Source organism: Oryx dammah, unplaced genomic scaffold (genome assembly GCF_014754425.2).
Source record: "Oryx dammah isolate SB20612 unplaced genomic scaffold, SCBI_Odam_1.1 HiC_scaffold_11, whole genome shotgun sequence".
Taxonomy (NCBI): domain Eukaryota; kingdom Metazoa; phylum Chordata; class Mammalia; order Artiodactyla; family Bovidae; genus Oryx; species Oryx dammah.
This window is the reverse complement of record NW_024070195.1, coordinates 3,553,236-3,563,409: the sequence shown is the minus strand read 5'-3', so window position 1 is coordinate 3,563,409 and position 10,174 is coordinate 3,553,236. Positions and strand designations below refer to the sequence as shown.

The 10,174-nt window shown below is 47.8% G+C and overlaps 1 long non-coding RNA gene across 1 annotated transcript; it reads left to right on the top strand.

The window, feature by feature from the left end:
- Nucleotides 1–556: 556 nt before the first annotated feature.
- LOC120869982 lies at nt 557–8,374 on the top strand. Its single transcript, XR_005722689.1, has 2 exons — nt 557–638; nt 7,363–8,374. It is a non-coding gene; the product is annotated as an uncharacterized LOC120869982 (long non-coding RNA).
- The last annotated feature ends 1,800 nt before the right edge of the window (nt 8,375–10,174 follow it).

Below are 10,174 nucleotides of genomic sequence, written 5' to 3'. Positions count from 1 at the left end.
TAAAGAGTGTCAAAGGGGTGAACCATTTGAATATTTAGCAACATGTTAAATTCAGTTCAGAGTCAGTACTGTAGGTTTAAAAAAAACAACAACACTGTTTAATGAGTGCATTTTGAACATATAACTCACTGAGAGGATAAACATGCCTATTCAATGTGCTATTTAAGAAAGAAATGTCTTAAATGAGCCCAGAATTGTTAAACTTAGCTCCATAAATGTTCAGCAGTTTTATACTTTTCCCTTGCTTTGTCTGCATATCTCCCTTTTCTTTCCAGACTCAGTAGGGTTCTTTTTAAAGTCACTGTCTCCTAAATCATGTAATTTTAAGTAACAAGACAGCTAGGTGACATATTGCAATACAGGAATTGTTGAGTCAGGTCTTCTTCATAATTTCACAACTGTTAAAATCCCCATTGGAAATATGACTAATTCTCTCTAATTCTCAAAATTTTTCTCCAGAGAAAAATCACATTTTGTGCTACTCAGATGTCAAAAACAGCTCCCTCTCGGCTCCTAACTTAGCTCATTGTGGGCTAATCTAATAGTACGTTGATGCTCCAAACCTACGGAACTAAAAGCTCTCCTTATAATTGTGTTTGAGAGATGAACAGGGCAGAAAGCACCATACAGACCCAAAGGTGAGTTTTAGCTAAAGGAATGCTTTGTGTGCAATCCAAACAAGTGGGTTTCTGCTTTTCAAGGTGCTTTTAAAACTCCTCATAGAGGTTGTCCATGTTCATTTCACCTAATGGAGACCTATAATTTCTAGGTGAGTCAGATTCCATTGCCAAATTGCTGAGAGATGGCAGAGATCTCTGAGACTTGGATACACATATTTTTGGTTTTGTTTCTTTCTTTTCCTTTTTTTTTTTTTTGCAAAACTGAACCAGAGCCACATGCCCAGTTGGAATTACTGTTATGCTTGCCTCTAAATAATTGCAATAGCTGATCTTTCTCAGTGCTGAGTATGTGTTCTTCCTACATTGTCTATTTCATCCTTACAATAACCCAATAAAGCAGGCATGATAACATTGCCTATTTTACAGGTAAGGAATCAGGGGTGCAGAGCAGCTGAGTAGCCTAATTTTGGGTGTCGGGAGCCGAGTCTCTAACTAGAGTCTCTGCTCCTTGTGGCAAAAGATGTCAAGGCTTTGCTCAGATCACCCCTACTCTTTCTGGTGTGTCTGTTGGTTACAGGGTGCTTCCCGGCCCACACAGCCTGGAAGCAGGAAGTGCTGGGGGGATTTGTGGCCTCATTGAGGGGCAGGTGGGTACAGAAGAATAAAAGCGCCAGCTCCCTCGTCTTGCAGACTGATCCCTGCTCCCAAGCTCCCTGCAGGACCCTGCCCGCATTTGCCTTAACTGCCCTCTTCCCTTCCTGTCCTGGTTCTACCCCCAAGCCCCTACCACCCTTCCGCAGGAGCCCTTTCTCAAAGAGTCATCTGCACCTGAATCCTCATCTCAGGGTCTGTTTCTGGAAAGCTCAATTAGAACTCTCCTCTTTCCCATGGTTTCACAGAACTTCTCTTGGAGTACAAAAATGGAATTTAGGGTAATATGTGCTCAGCTGTGTCTGTCTCTTTGCAGCCCCATGGACTGCGGCCCGCCAGGCTCCTCTGTCCATGGAATTCTCCAGGCAAGAATACTAGAGGGGGTTGACATTCCCTACTCAAGGGGATCTTCCCAACCCAAACAACAAACCCGCATCTCTTGCGTCTCTTGCCTTGATAGGAGGATTCTTTACTACTATCGCCACCTGGGATGCCCAGGTTAATATGTTCAAACTGAATTTCAGAGTGTGAGTTTCAGAACTTGGAAAATAGAGAGAAAACTAGATCTTGATCTTTAGATACCTTTCCATCAGTGTGTAGCTTACATGGAGACACCAGACGGTTTTTTCTAACCTCCCAAGTCCGTCATTTCAGGAAATAGCGAGGTACTGTCTGGTTGTCAGTTGAATTGTCCAGGAAAGGAAAGCCAGATCTCTGTATTCTTAGGGAGTCTTTTTCTTCAGTTCAGCCAGCTCATCCTTTAATACTCTGTCACCCAAACTCTACTCCATCCTTTCAGGCCTTCTGATGTTTGTCTCTGATGTGAAAGACCTGTCTACCTTTGAAAGCAGGATGAAACCTATTAGAATGTGGAGCTTTTCCTAAGAGGAATATGACTTATCCTAGGGCAAGAAGTGATTAACTTTCAATGTTAGAAGGGAAAAGTCTCGGCTTCCGAAATTCTAAAGATGTGGAAGCTGGGGGGCAGGGAGGCAGGTCTTGGGAAAAAATGTGTGTGTCTGAGTCTTGTGTGTATTAACACAGCCCTAAGATTGTGAGCCCAAGTCAGCTTGGCATGGGGTAAAGAGAGAGAGAGCATCTGTCGGCTTCCACCCAACCCTGGGGAAGAGTGATGCTGGAGCGGTTTCTCGATGGCAAGGGACAGGGCCCGCAAGGGTTCGTTCTGGTGGCAGTATCTGCCCAGGGACTGGTGACAACAGATCCTAGCAGTGAAGCAAGAAGATGCAAGAACAGATGCTCTGTGATTCAAGACCTACTCCATGTAGCAGCCACAACAAGGGCTCCAGGGAGCAAACCATGCTCCCTTCTGAGGATGCTGAGGGAGGGGGGTGAAATTTTAGGTTTTGGCATTCAAACAGGTTAGGGCTTCTCATCGCTCTGTAACCTGTACCTTGCTCACCACTGTTGTGTGGGGTCTCTGATTTCTCTGACCTTTTTACGTAGAGTGTGCAAGTAAAGTGTCTAAGGCAGGACCGCCTTGCTCCATCGGACTGGAGTTTCCCTGTCCTCAGCACACTCTATGTAAAAAGGAATGATTGTCAGTCTGTAGCACAGAGGCAGTTCCATAAGTATTTTTAAAATTTTAAAAAGGAGGAGATGCAAATGGAGCAATGGGGCTGGTCTTCCACTTGTGGGAATTCCATGGAAGTTGGCGATGTGTGCAGAAGGAAGAGCAGAGCCTCAGGATCCATTTGGGCAGGCAAAGTGATGTGGCAGCTCCTGGAACCTGGGCACAAGGCAGAAAGCACTGTGCATCCAAAAGAAGCCACTTTTGGAAGCTAAGAGCTGGAGGCTCTTGGAAAAGACATCGAGAAAGGTGAACAGGAAGGGCTGGTGCTTGCCTGAAGGACCTTCCCCTGTTGCCTCCTGTGTGTAGCAGGAGAAGACACTCTGGCTGGGCTCAGGCAGAGCTGGTTGCAGTGTGGGGACCAGTGATTGGAGCCCAAGGACTGCAGAGACCAGGCCAGCCAGCAGGCATCGTGCAGACCTGAGCAGGGGTGGCATTGGGCCTGGGGAAACTTCCCAGGGGTTCCCGGGAAAGATGACCTTGCCTGGAATCCTGACTCCTTTGCCCCTAACACTCTGAGGCAAGACTCACATTCAGAGGGGTCTCACCCTGGTAAAAACTGAATCTGTGCTGTATTCCCCGAGACAAAATGTTGGAACCCACAGACTTCCCTGGTGGCTCAGTGGAAAACAATCTGCCTGCAATGCAGAAGACGCAAGTTAGGAAGGTTCTCTGGAGAAGGGAATGGCAACCCACTCCAGTATTTTGCCTGGAGAATCCCATGGACAGAGGAGCCTGGTGGGCTACAGTCCATGGGGTTGCAAAGAGTCAGACACGACTGAGTGACTAACAGCTACAAACCCAAAGCTAAAACACCCAAAGTTAGACAGGGGAAGGAGACACGGTCTCTACGATCTTTTGCTGATGAGCTGGGCGTGTGAAATTTCTCACGTCTCCAAGAGTCAAAGGCTGCCCACAGCTCTCCTGGCAACCCAACAGGTATGAGAAGGAGCAGAGTGAGAGCAGGGACGGTGGGCTGACCTCGTGAAGCCCCGAGACAGGGCAGAGATGCTCCTGGTTTCCAGCCCCTTGCTCTGTTCCTTGCCAGACCTGCTGAAGCCTTCGGGTCTTCCAAACCCTCTCTGCTAAGCGAGCAGGACCACCTGTTCCCATTCAGAGACAGGAAACAGGCAGAGAGGAGAAGAGCTGACACTGAATCTCCCCACTCGCTGCCCAAACTCTTCACTGCATCGCCCAAGGTTTTATCAGGAGCAGAGGGCTGTGAATTACAAAAGTTGAGACAGCCACTGAGGGATGTACCGGAAAGTAGGCTGGTTTTGGGTTTTGATGTTCGGTTTCACTGCTGGAGGGAAGAGAACTGCTTCCTGAGCTGGTCTCCCCAAGATGTTGGCCCTCTTCTCTTCCCTGGGACATGAACATCCTGGATCTCTGGGGGTTGGAGATGGGCAGGAGGGAGGTGCCCTCTTCTGTTGGGTGTCGCGAGGCAATCTACGGCTCTGACCTGGATGCTGTGTGTTCTTCATCAATGTGGGGTCCCCAGTCTCTGCAGGCACAGCTCACAGCCTGAGAGTTTGTGTTTCTCCAGAGCTCAATCAGGAATGGACTCGGGTTTGGAGAGGCAGCACCCTGGTAAAACTGCTAAGATCAATTTTGCAGAGCCAAACCGTAGCACCATCTCAGGCTGTGAAGTTTCTCAGCCGCTTCTGATCCAAAGTTCTTCTGCTAACAACCGCAGTCTTAGGCAAAGGTTTTGTGTGGTTTGATATTACAGATAAATATCACAGTGAAAACAAAGGATGATTTTAGAACTTTTTCTTTCTTTTCTGATCAGCAAGCTCTCACCCCCATTCTCTTAGGCCTTGCCAAGCAAATTCCTTCTTGTGCAGCTATTGAAAATGGCTGGATATTTCTTACAGAGCATGAGTGGAATGCTTGAAGGCAGTGATTCCTGAAGAATGGGTCTTTGGATAGGATGCCTGGTGAGACTGTTGAAAATCAAATCCCTGGTGCTCTTTCCTGAGGTTCTAATTGAGCTGGGCTGGCTGGTCTAAGGAATCTGTTTAAGTAAAGAGCTTCCCAAGGTTATCTGCCCAGATGTGGGAGCCAGTGGCCTCAGTAATGCAGAAAGCTCTGGAGAAAACGTGACCTTCGCTCCCAAGGGCCCTTCCTCAGTCTGCCTCCTATAAGCCTAACCCCGCCCTCTAGGGAAAGTCCACCCGGGTACCAGCCATTCTCCTCCACCCGGCAGAGTCCCTGTTAGTGAAATAAAATGCAGCACTTTAAGAAAAAGTTCATTTTGCGGAAGCCCAACAGAGGAGAATTGAATTAACGTGAAAGTGTGTTCGCCTGACTCACCCTCCATTCTACTAAGCTGCTTCAAGACCTGTCACCTGAGGCCGGAAGAGCTTCTGGCAGGCAGAGAGAAACTGGGTCAGCAGGTGTGCAAGCTTAGAGGCTTTTCCAGCACCTCTTAGCTCCCATGGTGCCGGGAAGCAACTGCTGGAAACCCCACCACAGGCTGCTGGAATCCTGCAGAGCGCCGTCGGCCTTCGGGAGACACACTCGGTCTTGGGTGAGCTGTTCCCCTTCTGGTCGGCTCACCAGGGTGAGGTCCTGCTGTCCCCAAACCAACAGTAGCACCTGTTAGAGAGGGGATGGGAGGCTGAAGTCGGACCTGAGGCTCCCTTCTCTCTCCTCTCGTCGTCGCACGGCCAGGGGCTCATCTCTTCCTGGGTCATGATAACCCTTGAGTCTCCAGCCCTCATCTCTTTGGAGAGCCACCCCCGCCACCACCCCGACCTGAATTTCTCACTGCCTGTTGCTGCTGCTGCTAAGTCGCTTCAGTCGTGTCTGACTCTCAGCGACCCCACAGACGGCAGCCCACCAGGCTCCCCCATCCCTGGGGTTCTCCAGGCAAGAACACTGGAGTGGCTTGCCATTTCCTTCTCCAATGCGTGAAAGTGAAGTCGCTCAGTCGTGTCCGACTCTTAGCGACCCTATGGACTGCAGCCTACCAGGCTCCTCCGTCCATGGGATTTTCCAGGCAAGAGTACTGGAGTGGGGTGCCATTGCCTTCTTCACACTGCCTGCTGAACACATCTTAAAGTAGAACATGTTGCTTGCAGCCCTAAACTGTTCTTCACTCTGAACTTTCTTCTCCCGCCATCCTTCCTTCCCCTGCCTCCTTCCTCTCCAGCCCGGCTCCTGTCGCCATCATTCCCAGACTGCGGAGAATCCTCCCGCCATGGGCACGGGCCCCTTTCTGCCCTCCGCGCCATCCTCACGGTCAGAATCTTCACCCTCTCCTCCGTTAGGCTGTTTCCTCGACTACCGACATGACGGTTGATTGTCACTGCTCCAGCCAGCCCCATCCCTTCTCACGGATGCTGCTTTTCCCCCAAGAAAGCTCCCCTCTGCCTGCTCCTCATTTCCCCATTCACAACGAGGGCCTTCAAGATGTCAGATGTCTTCGGTATTTCTCAATCCTTATCCTCGACTTCTCCTGGGCGTCTCTATGAACAGTCATACATCCTGTAACCCCCGAGCTCTGCGCTTTTGTGAGTGCTGCCTCTGTCTTTCGGGCTGCCCTTCCTCCAGTCTTTGCTTCCTGAAACCTAACAAATGCCACTGGAGTTTTCCCCGATGTCCTTTTTTTTTTTTTTTCAATCTAGTTAAAGGATTACCACCTCCTTGGTTAAATCTGACAAACAGAATTTAAGGGGGAAATGTGATGAACTGTTTGCAGAATTGCACCCGAGCCCACAGACATACTAATCTAACCTACGCATAAATCCATACAGCATCCCATTCTTCAAATCCACACTTCTCCTTGATTGCTGGGACAGGGTGGCAGAGATGTAGTGATGATTTATTTCAGTTAGTTGGCAAGGCCATCGAGAACATGCGGGGTGGTTAATAGGGGGGAGGGAGGGGGCGGCAGATCGAACATTTCTAGATTTAATCTCGTTCTTGTTGCCTTAACAACTTGATGTAGATTTCAGAGATGGCCTTTTTTCCCCACCCCTTCTTAATAATCCTTTGGAAGTCAGAATTGTCATGACAATACCACTGAAAATAGCCAACCTTCTGCCAAATGCCTTCTGTTGCTGGTTTTTCTTTTCATGAAAGGCCAGTAGAACTTTCGGATTAAGGTCGAATAAGGCGAAAGAGAAGAGGTCACTTGTGCTAAATGGAAAGATCGCATGTCTGTGTGTATAATCTAATTCCAAACCCTGAACATGGAGATAGATTTGTACTGCTCACACTTCTTCACTCTATTCCACCAGCAGCTTTTCATGATTAAGCGGAGTCTTGGATGTGTGTGTGTGTGTGTGTGTTTTTCACTTATATATCATGCTTAAACGAAAGGTTAACTGTATGGAAATGATTTTTTTCTTAAAAGTAAATTTTTAGTCCTGCGTTTCCCATCCACCTGCTGGTCCCTGGGCCAATGTGATACATTTGCAGTGCCCTGCTTGCCTGGACACCTCTCTTCCTAGCTGTAACACATTCCATCTTGGCTTTCCTCCCTCTTTGCCTCAGCTCCCATGGTCTTCAGTAAGGGATTTATATTGTTATAAATCACAAGAGTGCGAGGGTGATTTGTTTTGCAATTTGCTGCCCTGGATTATAAATGCTCCGTGATCCAAACGTCTCTGTTCCTTCTGCCCTCGCTGTTATATGCTCCGTCTTAGTCTGTTCCGGCTGCTACAACAAAACGCCGCAGACCAGGGAGCTTGTAAACAGCGGAGATTTGTTGCTCCCCATTCTGGAGGCCAGAAGTCTGAGATCAGGGTGCCGGCACAGCTGGACGAGGGCTCTCCTGGGTCTCAGGTTTCTCGTCTGTCCTCCCGTGGAAGAAGGGCCTGTTCCCTGACTGCACTGATTCCGTTCAGGAGGGCTCCACCTTCATGACCCGGTCACCTCCCAAAGGCCCTGCCTCCTCATTCCATCACGTGGGAGGTCAGGCTTCCAACAGGAGAATCTGGGCAGGGGCACGCACAGACAGCAGCTGCCTCAGTCAAGGCAGAGTGAGCGGTAATCGTGCAGGGTGTGCGCAGAGTGTGCTCAGCGCTGCAGTGCGCTTGCCCCGACCACTTCCCCTGCAGGGCGCATCTTTTTTTGTGGATCGTCTCTCAGGGAAACAGTGATGGAATATATTCTGCCATGTCCATGACACTCAACCAGTGTTGACTTGGATCCCATTTCGGGGCAGTTAAGCCAGTTGGCGGGGGTGTGGAGAAACTCTGGTGGTGCTTGCACTAGGAGGGACGGCATGGTGTGTTCCCCTGGGCGCTGGGCAGATGCCCGATCCCATTAGCTGTCTCCACAGGAGTGTAAGCACAGCTCAGACCCACGCATCCTCCAGGCTATGGGTGCTGACTTCCTCGTGGGCTGTGAATACAGAGACGAAAAGCTCTTGCATTAAGAAACCCCCATGAATCTTCCCTGTTTCCCAGATTCCCCTTGGGAGTCATTGTTGGTCATTTCATTTTTCTTACTCGACTTTTAAGATTCTTGGGGAAAGAAAAAAAGAAATGGTTTTTTTTTTTTCCCTTGTTTTTTTGGTTACTTCCCAGTGGCAAAGCTTATAAAAAAATAATGGGGCTGAAAAATGTGAAGTGGGGCATAAATTCTGAAACACCCCAGAAGGTGTTGAGTTCAGAGTCAGTGTTGGCAAAATCCATCTAAAGCATAACTCCTCCAAAAGGGGAAAGCATCTTCTCATGCAAGAAAAGATACAAGATTTCTGCACACATTCAATTTATGGTTCTTAAACGATTCTGTTGAATGCTGACATGTAATATACATCACCAGTATTTTTGGTTTCTTATGGGAAGTGAGAAATGGTGTGCTAAGGAATTATAGGTTTGGTGCAATGTGAAAAAAAATGCTTTTTAGTCAGTTTTCTTTTGTTTTAAATTCAGTTATTGTCCTCCCCTGTTACAAAATGTAACATTTGTCGTTGCTTTATAGGTTTGGATTTGCAAGGCCAGCACTCAGGAGGTAGTTCAATGGCTACTGCCTACCTCTCCTGTAATTAGGAGGTAGGGACAAGTGGGCAATAGAGCCTTACTGCTCAGTGATACAAATGTTAACAAAAAGAAAGCCAGAGTGTTTCCCATTAGATTTTGCTTCTACATTGCCATTTAGCCCCAAATTAGCTTATCACAAAAATTGTAACATAATAACTTTCCCTAATACTACTAGTTACCCTGCTATAAAATGGTGATTTTTTTCCAGCGTAATGTAATAAGGAATATAAAATTCCTAGCTGGGATTCTTTCTCATTGTCCGGGCTTCCCCTTTGCACTCCTGCTTTACCAGGGAGTAAACTCAGAGCAGGGGCTTTCCTGGTGGCTCAGACGGTGAAGAATTCACCTGCCAGTGCAAGAGATGTGGGTTTAATCCCTGGGTCCAGAAGATCGCCTGGAGAAGAAAATAGTAACCCACGTCAGTACTCTTGCCTAGGAAATCCCATGCACAGAGGAGCCTGGCGGGTTACAGTTTATGGGTTCACAAAAGAGTTGGACGTGACTAAGTGACTTAACAACAATGACAAACTCAGCACACAAGTAAGGGACCAGCAGCAGGGACGAGAAAGAAGGGGAGCCAGAAGAAGGTGCCCCAGAGAGCTGGCCACAGCTCTGCGGGCCTCTGTCTGTGTCTCCTTCAAATGCATATGTTTGGGGTTGGGGGGGAGATTCAAGAGGGAAGGAACATTGTTGTATGGCAGAAGCCAGCACAATATTGGAAGCAACCTAGATGTCCATCGACAGATGAATGGATAAAGAAGCTGTGGTGCGTATACACGATGGAATATTACTCAGTCATAAAAGGGAACACATTTGAGTCAGTTCTGATGAGGTGGGTGAGCCTAGAGCCTATTATACAGAGTGAAGTGAGTCAGCAAGAGAAAGTGAAATATTTATACTAACGCACATATATGGAGTCTAGAAAAATGATACTGAAGAATTACTTACAGGGCAGCAGTGGAGAAACAGACATAGAGAACAGACACGGGAGAGGGGAGGAGAGGGTGAGATGGATGGAGAGAGTAACCTGGAAACTTACATTACCATATGTAAAATAGAGAGCCAAAGGGAATTTGCTGTATAACTCCGGGAACTGAAACAGGGGCTCTGTATCAGCCTAGAGGGGTGGGAGGGGGAGGGAGGTGGGAGGGACATATGTACACCTATGGCTGATTCATGTTGAGGTTTGATGGAAAAAACAAAATTCTATAAAGAAATTATTCTTCAATTAAAAAGCATAATTTTTAAAAGTGAATTAAAAAATATAAAAATAAAGAAAGAAGAGAGAGACCAGAACTCACTCTCTACCACCTGAGGAC